The 18,433-nt window shown below is 42.7% G+C and overlaps 1 protein-coding gene across 1 annotated transcript in view; it reads left to right on the forward strand.

Annotated features, from left to right (window-relative positions):
- The window catches only part of HOOK2 (hook microtubule tethering protein 2), a gene marked incomplete in the record, with an annotated part of 1,827,100 nt that overhangs the window by 116,229 nt on the left and 1,692,438 nt on the right, over window positions 1-18,433 (forward strand).

The raw sequence follows: 18,433 nt of genomic DNA on the forward strand, positions 1-18,433 counted from the left end.
GAGCCTTCTCATCTGGCAGCACCTTTGGGAGGAAGGTTGGCACTCTTCAAAAGAAAATTGGAGTTTAATTACCCAAGACAGATGGGTATTGGATATCATACACCAAGGTTACAAGTTTTATTTCCATACCTTGCCTCCTTTCAAAGGCATGCCAGACGTTCCTCCTCAGCAAAGAATAGAGGCTCACAAACAAATTTCTCTGCTGCTCCAAATAGGGGCCATACAGCCGGTCCCTCTGCCAGATGTGGGCCTAGGATTTTATTCTCGCCTGTTCCTAGTACCAAAGAAGGGGAACACGTGGAGACCAATTTTGGATTTATCTATCCTCAACACTTATCTGGACATTCCCAAGTTCAAAATGTTGATGTTACAACAGCTTTTACCTCTGCTGGGCAAAGATCACTGGATGGTAACTCTGGATCTCAAGGAGGCTTACCTTCATGTTCCTATCAGGCTAAGTTGCAGGAAGTATCTGCGTTTTCGGGCTGGGACTTCTCATTATCAGTTCTCTGCATTGCCCTTTGGCTTATCTACTGCCCAGAGTGTTCACGAAAGTTCTGGCTCCAGTGATAGCTTTCTTCAGGCTAAAAGGAATACAGATCTATCCTTATTTGGATGATTGCCTGATTCTGGCTCAAGGAAGGACGAACTTCTTCATCATTTGCAATATGTGATAGCAGTGCTAAGATGCCTGGGGTATTCTGTGAACGAAATAAAGTCCAGTCTAGTACCCTCTCAGGACATGTGCTTTCTGGGTGTGAGACTGAATACAGCATCCCAGATGGCCTTTTTGACCCCGGACAAACAAAAGAATCTTTCCCTTTACTTCCATCAATTGTCTCATCAGTCCAGGCTGACTGCAAGGACAGTCCTTCAAGCCTTGGGGTTCATGGCATCTTGTATTCTGGTGCTTCCCAATGCCAAACTGCATATGAGGAAGCTACAATGGTATCTCAAAATGTATGGACACAGCACTGCCAGGATATGGACACTGTCATTCAGATAATACCTTGCATTCAAAAGGAATTTTTGTGGTGGGCTCAGGAATGTCACCTAAACAAGGGACTCTCTGTGACCCGGCCAGAGGCGAGTCAGATTCTAATGACAGATGCCTCAGACAAAGCTTGGGGAGCTCATCTAAATGGAAAGTGGATACAAGACACGTGGCCTGCCAGACTACAACATCTACATATCAACTTGAAGGAGATGTTAGCAGTCCAATTTGCATTAATAGCTTTCAAGGATTTACTTCTTCCAGGGCAGGTGTTGATTCTAACAGACAACACAACTGTCATATGGTACATCAACAAGCAAGGGGAACACATTCTTATCCTCTATGCAGACAAGCAATGATTTTGTGGGAGACTGCTCTCAGTTTACAGCTAAATCTTCAGGCAAGGTTTCTGCCAGGAGCACAGAACTCCTTAGCAGATGTGTTGAGCAGACGAATTATGGATCCCCACGAGTGGAAATTGGATCCTCATGTATTTCAGAAATTGACAGTGTCATGGGGAACTCCAGACATAGATCTGTTCGCTTCTCCACTAAACTACCAGCTGCCAAAGTTTTGCACAATAAGGTTTCATCCCACAGCCTGGAAAGTGGATGCTCTTTCTTTCAATTGGAGCAATCTTCATGTGTATGCCTTTCCACCTCTGCCTCTCCTCCCAAAGGTACTTCTAAAGGCCAGACAGGACAAGCCAAAGATGATTTTAATAGCTCCAGATTGGCCTCGACAGCACTGGTAGCCATTACTGAGAAGTCTGGTACGGGAGCCTCCATGGCCTCTGCCTTCGATTCCACACCTGCTGTCTCAGGAGAACAGTCATTTACTCAATGTCAAACTTCACTCTCTTCACCTAACAGCCTGGCATATTCTGTTTTGAACCCTGGAGGGTCTCAGCTTCCACAGCAAGTTTTGAATGTTATTTTGGATGCCAGAAGGCCTAGTACAAGGAAAGTGTACGCAGATAAATGGAAGAGATTTTTATTTTGGAGTACAGCAAAGGAATTTGATGTTTCTGAGCCTAATTTAAGTGTGGCTCTTCAATATCTTACTGAGTTACTGGACAAAGGTGTGTCCTTCTCTTCTATTAAGGTTCATGCTGCAGCAATTTCTGCTCACTATGACTGTGACCCACCATTGTTTTCTCATCCTTTGTTCAAGCAATTCCTTAGAGGGGCAAAGAATATAAGACCCCCACGTAGAGCTCCTACTCCTGCTTGGGATCTCAATTTTGTGTTGGAGAAACTCACTCTACAACCTTTTGAGCCTGCAGCTACTGCTGAGTTGAAATATTTATCATGGAAGACTGCTTTTTTGTTGGCCATTACATCTGCAAGAAGGGTTTCTGAATTACAGGCCCTTATGGCGGTTGAGCCTTTCTTAATTTTCCATAAGGATAGGGTATCTTTACGTACTAATCCTTCTTTTATGCCTAAAGTGGTTTCTAGTGTGGCTTTAAACCAAACTATTCATTTGCCTACTTTTTATGCAAATCCCCAAAATAAAGGGGAAAAGATTTTGCACACTTTAGATGTACACAGGCAGTTGCGATATTATTTGAGCAGAACTAAAGGGTTCAGGCAGTCTCAGCAGTTATTTGTTTCATTTGCTTTGAGTTCTCAGGGCAAGCCTGTGTCAAAACAAACTATTTCTAAGTGGATTGGGTTTTGCATTGCATTCTGTTATTCCCATCATGGTAAGGAGATTCCAGCTGGGATTAGGCCTCATTCCACTAGGGCTACTGCCGCTTCTACAGCTTTTTTAAGGGGGGTGGCAACTAAAGATATTTTGGAGGCAGCTACTTGGAGTTCAGTGCATACTTTCTATAAGCATTAACACCTTCCACTTTACTCTAAATCTAGGGCTGGTTTTGCCACTGCAATATTACAGGGCATTTTGGCAGCTCCTGCTGCTTTATAGTTTTGCCATCCTCCCTTACCTCTGCTTTGGGATTCTACCCAAGTGTAAGGACTGCAGCAATGTGAGATGAAGAACATAGTACAGTTTTGTACCTACCATAAATGTAGATGTTCGAAGATCCACATTGCTGCAGTCCATTTTTCCCTCCCTCCTTCCCCTCTGTAGTTAGAGGCGGTTGTGTGGGTTGTGTTGTAAATATTGTGTATATCATATATATTGTACATATAATTAGTGCAAGGGTGGTTGGTTGGTTTTTGCTGTCTTTTGGTTTTGACCTTTCTTTTTGGGGTCTTCTGACATCTGGGGCAAGAAAAGACTGAGGATATGACGTCGGTCGTGCGCATTTGTACCCTGAATTTCTGATGTCAGTCTTAAGCGCCTTGACCGACATCAGCCTAATACTTTGATATTCGGGCCGACCGAGAACAGCGGACTACCCAAGTGTAAGGACTGCAGCAATGTGGATCTTCGAACATCTACATTTATGGTAGGTACAAAACTGTACTTTTCCTGCTGAATTGTGAAGTTTATAACTATTGGAGAATGATTTATTTTTAGAATGGAGTAATCTTGACAGTTAAGTAATTTTGGAGATTTAGAGCTGATCATCATAATAATTGACCCTTTCCCATTTGTTACATGGGGTCGAGGTGTCATGTCAGTTGTTGCTATCTCTCTTTTCAGTTCCACTCTCCTACCTTCAACACTCGTGCCTAACTGTCGCAGGTCTTCTCTCACACAATCCATCCAACTTTATGCTGGAGGCCCTTGTTTCCTCTTTGCTGGATGACCTTGTTTCTTCTTGCTTTCTTCCTGTCTTTCTCCAGTCTTCTTCACCAGATTGTCTTCTGCCGTCTTGCACATGTGCCCAAACCACCATAATCTGTTCTGTTTGACTTTTTCCTGTAATTTGAGCTACACTGGCTTCCGCTTTTATGTCAGCATTTCTGTCTGCCCCTCAGTGTGCATCCTAACACCTATCTGAAGCACTTAATCTCCATCACCTTTAGCTTTCTCAACTGCTCTTCCTTTACTGCCCAGGTTTTTGTACCATACAGCAGTACTGGTTACACCACTGTTTTGTACACCTTAGTTTTCAGCTTCATTGACATTCTTCTGTTATAGACTATCCCTGACACCCTGCACCAGTTGGCTGCAGCCCCTCTGATTTTAGATTTTAATCTCCCTGTTCAGACTTCCATTCTGCTCAGCCACCCCTCCCAGATGATACTTAAAGCTGTTAACCTGCTTCACTGCTTTCACTTCTGTCTCAATTTTCAGCTTTTGATTTTTCCCCATTTGCTGCTATTAAGTCGTCATATCTGTAGTCTGTTTCATCCCATATGCCTTCAATTTTGTATTTCATTCCCCTACCCTTTGCTAAAGTTCTTGCACAGAGTCTGCCTGCTATGCCACATAGTCGGCTTACAGCAGCTTTGTTGACCTGTCCCCTCCAACCTATTTGCTAGTGTAGACCATCACCAGACTGAGCAACTGTGGGCTCCAAGATGAACCCTAATGTACACCCACTCCCACTGGGAAACCCCTCTGTAAGACTGAACACTGTGTGTACTTGAGTCATTGGGTCCTTGTTCATAGCTTCCCCTAATTCTACTAATTTTCTGGGGCTTCAAACCCACCACAGGACTGCCCAAATTTACTTTCTTGGGACCTTGTGATATATTTTCTCCAAGTCTAGAAATGCCCCATTGGAGACTCTCCTTATTTCTAGTTTCTTCTCTAGTATCTGTCTCACGGCAAGCATTGGGTCGGTTATGCTGCGTCCTGATCTGAATCTGAACTGCTCATTTCCACCTTTCTACTACTGTGCATATTCGTTTATCACTCACCCTCTCCAGAACTTTCATGTAGTGTGGCAGGAGTTTGATACCTCTATTCTGCTCACAGTTATGAATATTACCTTTGTTACTGAACACTGGAACTAAAGTGCTTCTTCAATCAACTTGGGGTATGCCTTTCTCTGCATACTGCTATGGGTAATCTCGGGAACCATTTTTTCCCCTATCTCACCCAACATCTTTATCATATCTGCTGTGACTTCATCGGAGTCTGCTGCTTTCTCTGACTTCATTTTCCTTGGTGCCATTCTTTCTTCTTCTATGTTGGGCTCTTCCTGTTCTCTCACCATGGGCTGTGTCTGAGGCAGTACAGCTTTTGTCGGCTTGTCTTCATTCAGAAGCTGCTGGAATTATTCCTTCTCTCTGCCTTTTGTCCTGTGCATTGCTGAGCAGGTTGTTGCTGGCATCCCTTATTAAGGTTGTCTAACGTGTCTTCTTTATCTTTCTGTCTTTCCCTTACACCCTGATAGTTTCTTTGTGCCATCCACTGAGTCACTTTCCAGAAGTTATTAGAGTGCCTCATATGCCTTGTTCTTTGTTATTGCAACTCCTCTCTTAGCTTCTTTGTTAGCCAACCAGTATTCCTTTCTAACCTGGTCTGTCTCTATCTCCCACTCTGTCCTGCACTCCTCCTTTCTTTTGACTACTTCTGGACTTCTGCATTCCACTACCAGCTTTCCATATTTACCTTATTTCCATACCTGGCTTGGACTTGTACCTGTTCTGTAGTGCTCACATGTGCTGTTTTGAGGAGCTGTCCTCCAACTCCACCTGCTAGAGCCCCGAGTAATTCCTTGAACTGTTGTGCTTTCTCTTCAGTCAACTTCCAGGTCTTTGGCCTGGTCTCTGTTGACCTTTATAGCCTTCTCTGACCATTACTTGCAGATGATTGTGTCAACCAGTGGTTTATGGTGTGGGCCGACTGTTTCACTGGGGGTGATTTTAAAATCACTGATTCTACCCCAGTGCCCTTTCCTTACTAAGAGAAAGTCTACTGGAGTTGCATGCTGACCACTTTGTGATCTTGTGACTATCTTTCTGAACCATGTGTTCGCTACCATCAAGCCGTTTGCCAAACGGAAGTCTAGAGTGGCCTGTCCTCCTTTATTCCTTTTGCCCCACCTATGTGATCCCAGGTTGTCCTTGTATCCTGTTTTGTGTCTCCCGATATGTGCATTCAGGTCATCCCATTGTCAATGTCCATTCTTGTTGCCCTGCTTTGTCTAGTAGGTCCTTCATCTATTTGAATGTACTCTTCCTCACTGTCACAGCCCTGCTGTGGAGCATAGAGCAGTATTCATAATCTCAGCCTATCATTACACTGGAGTCAGCCACAAGTCTGTCACTAATTCTGATGACTCGTCTCACTGTCTTCTGAAGCCTCTCCCTCACTACAGTTTTTGTACCATTTCTAGATTGTTGTCCTCCTGCATAGTAGGTTCTGGATCCCAAGCCAAGTGGCTTTGCTGCAATGTCCTTCTCCCTTGTCTCCTAGATACATAGGATGTCCAGCCTCTGCTTTCAAGCTTCTTCCAGTCAGTGAACTTGCATAGAGTGCGTCAGTTCTTAGTTTGGTTGGTTGGTTTTACATACAGCTTTCGTTCAACAGAACTGTCCCATGTAATCCAAGCTAGGCAACTGGACACCAGCTGGCCAGTAGCTTATTGACTCAGGGCTGCTGGGTTTTAAGGTAGGCACACACTGACCAATAGGGGCACAAACACCCTTTCCACATTAGCATGGGTCCCTGGCATAGTGTAGGTTGGAGTAGGCTGGGTATACAACCCATTTATCACCGGCAAATACCCATAGCCCATTTTGGCAACATTAGTCAACATGACCAGATCACCTAAAGCCGTATTTTTACACCATGTAGTGGCTAGCCCTGCCATGATCCTTAGTTTGTAATCAGTGTTCTATCATGAGGATACTGCACATCATAATAAATGCCATATCCAGTTGGTCTGTACATCTTTCCCCCTATTGGACACCATCTGGCATCTGTGCTGCTCCCCACAGCTCCATTCTTAGGTGAGTTTGAGATGGAAACACTTTGCATGTTTTTTGGAGGAGACTGATCTAATGGCACAGGATGTGTGGGATATTGTACAAGTATGTTGCTCAGGAATGGAAATGTGATTGTGCCTTTCCACAGTGCTGCAGGAATCTGGCACAGACACAGTAATCAACTTTATCACTTTTATTCCATGTTATGAACAGCTTAGCAGACACTTGGTGCCAAATGTAGAGTCAGAGTCCTCAATGGATCCAGTTAGAGCACGCAGTCCACAGAGATGGAAGATGTGTTAATAGAGCGAGGAACGGGGCTGTAGTGTGTGTGTGTGTGTGTGTGTGTGTGTGTGTGTGTGTGTGTGTGTGTGTGTGTGTGTGTGTGTGTGTGTGTGTTCTTTTAATAATTTTTTGTTACTTTAGCAAACCAGCAAAAGTAGAAGTATGGCAATAACCCAGGCACACATGGGAAGGAGGCTGTCCTTAAGCACTTGCTCTTACTTCCTTGTGCATCATTGTGCCCAGGGTTCAGAGTTCGGTGGGTATTCTGAGGGATTACAATCTCTTTTGCTGGTGATGTCTGCCCAATCCCCCCCGCAAGCAAATTCTACAGATCTCTCCGATCTGTACTGGGGATTCATGACTATGTGCACCTGACGACACACACATCCCCACCACCACCGCCACTAAGAGTTGCATTCAAAACTCTTAGTACCCTTTTTTCTTAGCAGTTGGGCTGCTAATTTAATTTAGGTTAGTTTATATTTTGTGCAGAAGTCTGCCATTTTACTTGTTTATTTGTTGCTGTTTTTATTTGTTCTGCTAACAGAACTTTGTTAAAAGCACCTTAATAAATTTGAAGTTGGAAGTGTTTCATCCCTTTGTGCCATAGAGCTGGCGTCTGTTACAATATAGGTGCAGAGGAAATGCTGTACAAAATCTGCACAGGGCTGCTCTTTGGAGTATTCAAAGGCCCTAAGCAAGAACCATCTTGGGCTACATACCTGAATTCCAGTCAGGTCCCAGTTGCTTGCAGAGTAATTGAGAGCAATCCTGCACTGTGTAAATAGTTAGAAGAAAGCCTGCACTGGACCTGTAACCTGGTGTTCTTCAGGGTTCAAGGAATGTCACCAGCTTGGAATGTGATAGCTTGCCTATTTTCCTGTAGACACAGGAACCCATATGAGTTTTGAAGAGCTGGATGTCTATCGAGGTTCATACAGAAAAGGTGGTATGGTAAGTTGTATGTTTTGTATAGCTCTGATTAAGGCCTTTAGTTAATTGCTTGTGCGCTCTGTCCTTGTTTGATTCCTCAAGTTTCTACTTGCATACCAAGTAATGAAGTCACTTAAGGTCAAATGTTCATCGTATTTATCACTTTCCTTTCGTACCATATATACCTTATTCAATAATGTCCCCATCCTTCCTTCTGTTCTCATAAAAATTGTAATGTTTATTGTGATGGGTCTCCAATTTTTTGTTTCATTCTTCTCATCTTTTTATCCATGTAAATTTTAATATGCCATTACATAGCTTTTCATAAACACCCTTCCTTCAGCCTTTCAGTAGATTTACAAAATACCAGTTCATTCATCCATACCCTGTACCATCTGGGCCTGATGAGCAACATTTACTTTCTGAAGTACTTCATTCACTTCAGTAAAAGTAATTTGTTTTTCAGATTCTTAACTCGTTCTGGAATTTTTCATCTTTTTTTTTTATTTATTTATTTTTATTTTGCATTTGTTTACTGGGAAAGTCTGACTGGACAAAATATCCTTTTTTCAGCAGAAGCCAGGGGAGAAAAGCTCCACATTTATACATATACAATGTACAGATACAAATGTTGATTCAATCTTGGGTACAAGCACAAAATGAAAAATACATGTTATACATTTCAGTAGCATGATCGTATATTCTAGGTAGGAATAAAAAGAATAGCGGTTTGAGAACTTTTTGTCAAGGCTGAAAGTGTTGGAAGTTTCTGATATTTAATGGCAGGGAATTCCAAGTTTTGGCTATGCAGTTTGAGTAAAGTGAACCTCCAGCTGCATTGTTAGGTTTGGATATGTTTAAGAAGGATTTGTTAGTGTTCATTATAATGTGTATGAGTATTTTTTCTTTTAATATTTCTTTGCATATCTTAATATGCTTGTATTAATACCTCTTTTATACTCTCTCATATGTATTCTCCATGTGCGTTTCAGTACTCGTAGGCCCTGATTCCAAAGACTTGCTCTCCATGCAAGTGACCACTTAACACTGAGAGCAGTTGGTTTGGAAGCTGGTCCCCATAGTAAGCCTATTTTATAGATGGACCTTATACCAACGCAAGTCTTGTAAATAATATCTCTGCGTAAACAGTCCCTTTTCCATATCGTAATATTCTCTTGTATCTAATACATTTCTGTGCAATTTTCCCGTACTGCACTTTCTCCATTTCTTGCATCATCCTGCAGCTGAAAAACAAAAACACTTTTTATACTTCAAACCACCTTTCATACAAGTTTTTTATTGAAGCCCTTTCATTGGTTATATGATCCTTCCATAACTGCAGTACTTCCCACTCTTTCTTCCTGTAATTTCTTGTTTATTAAAATAGGAATGCGAATAAAAAGAATATACTCCCCTTCTTCCTCCACCTCCATTTGCATTGCTAAACCAGAAACATCTGTAGATACTCTACCAAAGGCTTATCTGCCCGTGATAAGTAAGCCAAAAGAAGAAAACGGGCAGTAGCCACCACGCTAAACAGCTACAAAACTTTTATTTAAAACACAAAACATAAAATGAGCGCTTTTATGTGTTTTTAATTGTTTTAAATAAATTTTGTAGCTGTTCAATTTTGTGGCTACTGCCTGTTTTCTTCCGTCTGTATTGCTAAATGGTGTGACAAACTCATTACAATGGTATAATCTGCTACCCCCAAGTCTTTGATAATACAAAATAATCAGATGTTCATCGTGTTTCACTGTTGCAGCCATTGCACTTGGGTTATCCTGCCGGCAGGCGACCCGCAGTCGGCCCGAGTTCTAAAGTCTTGGTCTGGCGTCGGTTGCTGCCGCTTCCTCCCTGACGTCAGTGCGCCAGGGGTATAAAAGTTGCAACAGACGCCATTTTCTTCAGTCTGTCTTGCCGCGCGGTGCCCGATGCAAAAGCAGTTCACAAGTGCCGGTCGGCCGACTCCTGAGATTTTCAAAAGTGAATTTCAGAACCGAAGTCTTCAATAAAGCTAAGTACCCCGTTGAGGAAACTTTTTCTTGCTCTAGACCGATGTCAGTAAAAGTTAATAATTGTATTTCTTGTGGGAAGCAAATACCTCATAAGGACTTTCACTCTTACTGCATTCCTTGCCTAGGCCCTGACCACGACGTTACTAGTTGTCTGTTTTGTGCTAGATTCAATAAACGCACTATTAAACGTCGGTTTGATTTTGCTTTACATTATTTTGGACTAAGATTTAATTACATAATGCCGTCGGAACAAACGGCCGGAATGTATAAAAAATGCAAAGACAAAGAAAGACAGGCATCTGAGGTCCAAATCCGACAAAGCTTCTTCTAGACCAGTCGCCGGTTCTCAGTGAGGCGCTTTCGCAGCCCCTGACACCCGCTACCTTAGAGCCACAGGCCGTAACAGACAGCCACGTGGAGACACCGAGGTCTGTGGAAACTCAAGGTATTGGGCCTACGGAAACTATTCCCTCAGATGGATCCAGAGCCACTGAGCAGGCACCGGCTTCTGAGGGTGTTTTCGGACCTTCACAACTTAACAATTAAAGCTACTGCAGCAGCAAAGGCAAAGTCAAAAACACCATTAAAGACAAGGAAGCAAGTACAGCATTCTCCAGAACAGTCATCCATGCCAAAGAAACAGATGCTTAAAATGGCTGAAGACCTTGTTACTTTAATCAGGGGCTCCCATCACCCTCCTGACAAAAGGCCTAGGCAAGACGCTGATTACTCTGATCGGGTTTCCATTTCCTCTGATTCTTCATCTGACCAGGGCTATTCTCTCCCTCCCTATGAGGACTCTGATGCTGAAGAATCCATTCCTTCAGCCTCACCACCTGAGGATTACTCTTTTGGGGAAACCCTGCACACCATGAGGGAGCGTTTCCATTGGTAGAGCCAGGATTACTCAGAATCCAAGACAAGGCTCAGAGATTTCCTTTTATTGCCTCAGCACAGCCCCCTAGCTAATCCCCTCTGTGCTTGATATTGTAGATGTTTTTTCTGAATCCAGTCTGTCTTCAGATTCTTTACCCCCTGCACCAGTAAAGCCAGACAGGTACTACAGGGTCCCTGACTCTCATAAATTTCTTTACAAAAGCCCAGCTGCAGACACAAACAATTTCTCAGGGTCCTAAAGGGGTTAAAGCTTCCACTGCCAAAAATCTTGTCCCCTCAGATAGGGATGGGGGAAAAAAGTTTACACTTCTGCTACTTTACCTGTAAGAGCTTTAAACTGTCAGTTTCACATGCTTAAGTATCAACAGTATCTCATGTCATTGTTAAAGCAGGAAATGGTTACAAATATAGAAAGTCCTGACAGTAAAGAAATGCAGGATTTATTGCATGCAGTTGAACAAGTGGGAAAGCATACTCTGCAATGTGTTTTTGATTCATTAGAGGCTTCTTGTAGAGCTGCAGTTACAGGCTCAGTTATTCGAAGACATGCTTGGTTAAAAGAACAAAGTTTACCTGACCATGTTAAAGTAAAATTATTGGATGCTCCACTACAGCATGATACTTTGTTTGGTGTTATGGCAGAAGAGGTGTTAAAGAAAATGGAGGAACACCAAACAAAGTCAATGCAAACTGTGAAAGATTTCTTACAGGTTCAACCACCTTGATTTAGCAGAAACTGGCCTTCAAAAAATTGGTCCTTTCCAGTGTCAGACAAGCCACAAAGAGGCAGATACAGACGCCCAAGAGGCAGATCTCAGCCTCAAGGCTCCTACAGACCTAAACCATGGGGTACTTCAGCCCCCAAAGGAGAAGACAAATCACAACCTTATTGGAAACAGTCACAATGACTTCCCTTTGCAAATGCCAAGCTCTTAGCAGTCGACAGCACTCCTAGGGGGAAAGCTAGCACTTTTCTCAAATTGGCACATGATCACCCAAGACCAATGGGTGTTGAATATAGTTTCTCAAGGGTACAGGTTCCACTTCCACACACTTCCAAAACCAAAAGGTATGCCAAACCTGCCACAAAACCAATGAGCAGATGCACAAAAACAGATTGCTGCTCTTATGGATATGGGAGCTATTCAAAAAGTTCCACAAGAAGAACAGGGTGATGGATTTTACTCACAACTTTTCTTAGTACCCAGAAAAGACAAAGTCTGGAGACCAGTACTGGACCTGTCAATCCTAAATACTTTCCTGGATGTTCCAAAATTCAAAATGTTAACACTACAACTTCTGCCCATGCTGGGCAAGGAGGCTTGGCTAGTTACTTTGGATCTCAAGGAGGCATACCTGCACGTCCCAATCAGACAATCGTGCAGTAGATACCTCCGATTTATAGCAGGCTCAATGCATTACCAAGTCTCTGCACTGCCCTTTGGCTTATCTACTGCGCCCAGGGTCTTCACAAAATGGCCTGGCACCAGTAATTGCATTTTGCAGACAAAAAGGAATTCAAATATATACCTACTTGGACGACTGCCTTATTCAAGCAGAGCGCAAGGGCATTCTGCTAAAACACCTGGCATTTGTAAAAAGATTGCTAATTTGCCTAGGGTACACAGTAAACGAAAAGAAATCAAAACTAGTGCCCCCTCAAGAGATATTCCTGGGTGCAAGCTTAAATACAACTGCCCAGATGGCTTATCTCACGCCAGACAAACAAAGGCAACTGACTCATTACTTTCAAATGATGGCAACAAAGACCCAGCTCCCTGCAAGAAAAATTCTGCAGGCCCTGGGTTTCATGGCATCTTGCATTCTACTAATTCCATATGCCAAACTGCATATGAGGAAACTACAATGGTATCTAAAAAGTGTTTGGACTCAGCATTGTCACAGCCTAGAGACTATCATAACCTTGATTCCCTGCCTACAACAGGAGTTTCGCTGGTGGTCCCAAGCCTGTCACCACAACAAGGGACAGCCTTTCACCTTACCTACAGCCAGGCAGACAGTAACGGATGCATCAGATTATGCCTGGGGAGCACATATGGTAGGAAAATGTATACAGGGCATGTGGCCCAAGGAACAAATGCATCTTCACATCAATCAAAAAGAGGTGCTCGCTGTACAGAATGCCCTGACAGCCTTCAAGGATCTAATACATCCAGGACAATTATTAATAGACTGACAATACCACAGTTATGTGGTACATAAGCAAGGGGGCACACATTCCTACCCCCCCCCTATGCAGACAAGCCATGACTTTGTGGAACACAGCACTGACCTACCAGGTACATCTGCAAGCACATTTCCTGCCAGGAACAAAAAATACACTGGCAGACGAACTAAGCAGAAATCTCATGGATCCTCACTAATGGAAGCTAAATCCACAAGTGTTCAACATAACAAGGGAATGGGGACGCCCAGACATAGATCTTTTTGCCTCCCGTCACAATTACCAAATACAGAAATTTTGCACAAGGGCTTATCACTCTCAAGCTTGGAAAGTGGATGCTCTATCTTTTTCAGCTGGAAAAACCTGACAGTCTTTGCCTTCCCTCCGATGCCTCTTCTCACCAAGGTGCTTCTAAAAGTCAGACAAGAAGCCAAAAATGATCCTGATTGCACCAGACTGGCCACGCCAGCACTGGTACCCAATCCTAAAGACACTGTCCCAAGGCCCACCTTGGCCTCTACCTCTAATCCCTCATCTTATGACGCAGCAAAACAATCAGATTCTGCACAGTCAACTCGGAACCTTAAACTTGGCAGCATGGCGGATAATGTAGCCACTCAGACTGCTCCTCTCTCTAAAGCTGTTATGGATGTAATTTTGTAAGCCAGGAGACCCAGCACTAGGAAATCTTGTGCAGAAAAATGGAAGAGATTCTGTGCTTGGAACCAGGCACAAGGGCTCGACCCACTGGTCCCTAATATACCTCAGATTTTGCAATACCTGACGGATGTTGGACAAAGGCCTATCTTTTTCATCTATTAAAATCCATGCCTCTGCCATTTCAGCTCATTACAATACGGATCCTCCTATTTTTTCACATCCTCTACTACGACATTACCTCAGAGGGGCAAAGAATATAAGACCCCCTAGGAGAGAACCAGTACCTACTTGGGACCTCAGTTTTATTTTAGAAAAACTATCACTGCCTCCATTTGAACCAGCCAGCACAGCTGATCTAAAATTCTTGTCATGGGAAACTGCTCTGCTCCTAGCAATAACTTATTTTAATGTTGGCCACCACATTATGTAATGTTTGATACAACAGATTTTCTTTTTCTTTGGTAGTTATATGCATATAATGCTATAATTCTATAAACTTCTCCCCACCGCAGTTCCACAACAGTTCACCTTCCCATCCTTACCTTTTTTTTTTTTTTTTTTTTTACACAACGTATCCACTCCAGAATGACCTTCATTTTGTAAGTTCCATATTCTATTTCCACCTCAGTTTTTCTGTTTTCAGTCTGCCTTTACTTGTCAGGGGGTCTTGCATCCTCTAACAGAATAACATCCATGTCACATTCAGCACACCATTCCAGTATACCCTATCCTCGTTAATACTGTTCACTCTTGCTGAAAGTAATTGTTGCATTTCCTTTTTAATATTTAGAAGTGTTTTTACATTTTCATTTTCTTTTTACTCTTCCCTCAATTAAATAATATTTCCTGGGTTATGTACAAATAATCAGTCTTCTGAAGTAGATTTTCACTGACGAACTTAAAAAAAAATTTGTATCGATCCCTTCTCCTGACCTCTTTCTGCCTGCACTGTCTCCTCATTTCCCCTCCATCTTTATTTTTCTACAGTTTCTTCTGCACATTGTTCCCCCCCAGTCTCTTGCTGTCCTTCCTCATGTAGGTTTTCTTCCCTTTTTGATCCATTTTCATTTACTATTTGCTCTTGAAATCCACCCAAAAGTGTTCTTTTTTAATACAGCCTGCATTCAGACATGCACCTACTTGCTGCATGTCCTTTCCTTCATACACTGGTCACATTGCACCTTTTCACAATCTTTAATGAGAAGAGCCCAGCATATATTAATGTCCCTCTGACTAGCCACAAAAATAACACTTGGTAAGTGTTTCACCATGTTTTTTTTTACCTTTCAAAACCACTTCCATAAGTTCTTCTCATCTCTAACTTTGATGATAATTTCACAACCTCTTGCATGCATCTTTAACATCAGCTTCCAGTTCAATTCTGAACTGCAAAGTACTTAAGTTACAACCTGAAAACAAATGCTTGCTCCACGAATAAATGTCCTTTTCTTGCACATTTCCAGCAATGTCGTCAATCTATCCATTTCAAATCTAAGTCACACAACATTCCTGCCCCAATATGTATAAAAGACCAAATTTCTTGAGCTTTAAAACACCAGAACAGTTTGTCTATTAGTGTCATTTTTGTTCCTTTTCTCACAGTGGGTTTTCTTCTTTTTAAAACCCTATCCCAGGATGCACTATACCTGCTTCCCAGATCAGATCCTGGTTGCGCAGCTGGACGCGCTCTCGACTTGGCTGGAGCCGCTGGTTCTTTTTTACCTTTATTGGTCTTTGACCTTGGGGTTTTGTCATATATTAACCAAACAACTGTTTTAACAGCTATTCATCCTTATCATTCTCTATTTGCTAATTTTAGTGCTGCTTGAGTGTCTTCTGGTACTTTTTTTTCAGTAAACAAGATCTGGGGAGCAGGGTGTAGTGCATCCTGGGATAGGGAGTAGCCCAGCCAATAGTTTTACGTAGTTTGTTGCTACTATTTTTTTTTCCGCCTGCTGTCACTGGTACAGATGTTTTAATTGCCATATTATATGCTGTCACAAAACCAGACACCACCTCGGTTTGCTGCTTTGCTTTTTTACTTTGTGTCACTGCTGAATACGCTTTAACTGCTGCATTCTTTGCTGCCACATCACCTGGTTTCTTTCCCACACAAGTACTGAGGATGGTAAATCTGCCACATCATACTATGAAACAGCAACGCTGTCACCTGGATCATCCTGCCCGATTATTTTAACGGAGCATCACCTGCAAGTTGTTCTGATGCCAGTTCTGTTATCTGCACCACTTCAACAGACTTGCATGCATCCTTCTCCATGGAGACAGTTTAAACACTGCTATTTTGCAATATCCATCACACATGAATCTTTGTTTACATTCTGAAGCCCCATATTGAACAAATTTTTCTCCAGAGTTTCACTTTCCACCTCCAAACTCTCCATAGCTTTCCTCCTGTTCTATGCTGCCTCTTCCTTGCTGCTGTAGGAGCCCACCAATGCCATCTAACGGCTCCAGAGAGTAGAAGTTTTGTTCATAATCTTCTTTCGGCTGTTCCCGTTAGGGGTCGCCACAGCAGCTCATCTGTTTCCATTTCTTCCTGTCCTAGCTTCATCCTTAGCATCTTTTTCCCAATATACTCAGCATCCCTCCTCAGCTCATGTCCAAACCAATGTAATCTTGCCTCTGACTTTGTCTCCAAACCTTACAATCTGGGATGACCCTCTAATATACTTATTCCTAATCCTGTCCTCCCTCGTTGCACCCAGTGCAAATCTTAACGTATTTAACTCTGCCACATCCAGCTCAAACCCCTGCCTTTTTGTCAATGCCACTGTCTCCAACCCATATAACATAGCTGGTCTCACTACCCTCTTGTAGACCTTCCCTTTCACTCTTACTGGTACTAGTCTGTCACAAATCACTCCTGACATTCTTCTCCACCCACTCCATCCTGCCTGTACTCTCTTCTTCACCTCTCTTCTACACTCACCATTATTCTGAACTATTGATCTCAAGTATTTAAACTCATTCACCTTCGCCACCTCTACTCCTTGCATCCTCACCATTCCTGTATCCTCCCCATCATTCACACACACATTCTGTCTTAGTCCTGCTGACCTTCATTCCTCTTCTCTCTAGAGCAAATAGAAGTTCCTTATTACTCTGGTTAAATCTCCCTTAGTATAAATACTACCTCGGATTTCTCCTGAAAAGGTAGACTACCAGCGTAGTGGGACTAACCTGGGCAACAAAGAAGTTACATTTTTTTGGGGGGAACAGTTTCCATAGGAGTAAAGGTGCAAGTCCTGTGGGATTCCTCAGACAGACCAAAGCATGCAGATATAAAGGAGATGTTGGCTGTTAACGATGCCTTACAATCTTGTCATCCTGTGGCCCCCAGGATCTCTCCTGTTTGCTGACAACACAGTGATGTAGTACATAAATGGGCACAAAGTTGTAGTGTCTATTCAGGCTGGCTGTGATTGCTTGAATTGTGGCTCTTTAGCACTATTTAATTCTTCAAGTATTTTGCATTCCTTCAAAGCAAAACATAATGGCCGACAAGCTGAGCAGGACTAGGGCAGACTATTAAGAATGGAAAAGGGATCTTCCAGGAATTGATCCATTTGTGGGGAATATTTCAAGGAGATCTGTTTGTCCAAACGGCTAACTCAACAGATTCTGATCCAGGACCCCATGCCAGTAGCCCTAGAAAACAGATGTTTTTGAATCCTTTGGACAGGAATGTTCCTCTATACATTTCTACCCTTTCACTGATATTCAAGGTAATTCTGAAGACTTGGAAGAACTCTCCAAAAGTAATTGTAGTGACCCCTTTTGGTCTAAGCAGCATTGCCCTTGACCAGTTTCATAAGGAAGAAGAACCAGTTACTACAAGCTTCCTCACAAACTGGACCTACTCACAAAAGGCAGGGAGTTTGATACACCCCAGTCACAAACATCTTCAACCAGTTTCCTGTATGATTCGGCTCTAATACCCTTTAGGCCCCTGTTAACTGAGGATGTGCAGCAGGTACTAATTGAGGCAAGAAAGCCTCCTACTAGGAAATCTTTTATATTGGCAAGTGGAAGAGATTTTCTGGTTGGTACCAGGACCCTATCATTGGGTTATTTATTTTTATTTTTTTACTTGTTTAACCTTTAAGTGGGAAAGTCTGACCTTGGAATGAAGCCAATTTTCAGTGGAGGCCTGGGAAGAAATGACACATGTCTTTCTAACGTGGGAGGAAACCGGAGCACCCGGAGGAAACCCACATGAACACAGGGAGGACATGCAGACTCCGCACAGAAGGCACCCAAGCCGTGAATCGAACCGGAGAACCTCCAGCTGTGAGGTGACGACACTACTGCTGCAGTGTTATGTTCTACTGGTGCCCAGATATTTGTGTAAGTTACTAGCCTTTGGCCTTTCATACTGGTCTGTTAACGTACATCGTCTAGCCATTTCAGCATGTCTGTTCATGGATCCCTCACTTTCTTCAATGCTTTTAATAAAACAGTTTCTGAAAGGAGCATTATACCTGAGACTGCTGTACAAGCAGGTTGCTCTTTCATGGGATTTTAACTTGGAAAAATGGAACAAATCTCCATTTGAACCTACACATCATGGAAAACTACTATTCTCTGCATGGTGGGTGAATCCTGTGTGGTCTTCCACAGGGATATAGGGTGTCAAGAACAT

Source organism: Protopterus annectens, chromosome 9.part0 (assembly GCF_019279795.1).
Source record: "Protopterus annectens isolate FY-2018-M chromosome 9.part0, PAN1.0, whole genome shotgun sequence".
NCBI classification, from domain to species: Eukaryota; Metazoa; Chordata; order Ceratodontiformes; family Protopteridae; genus Protopterus; species Protopterus annectens.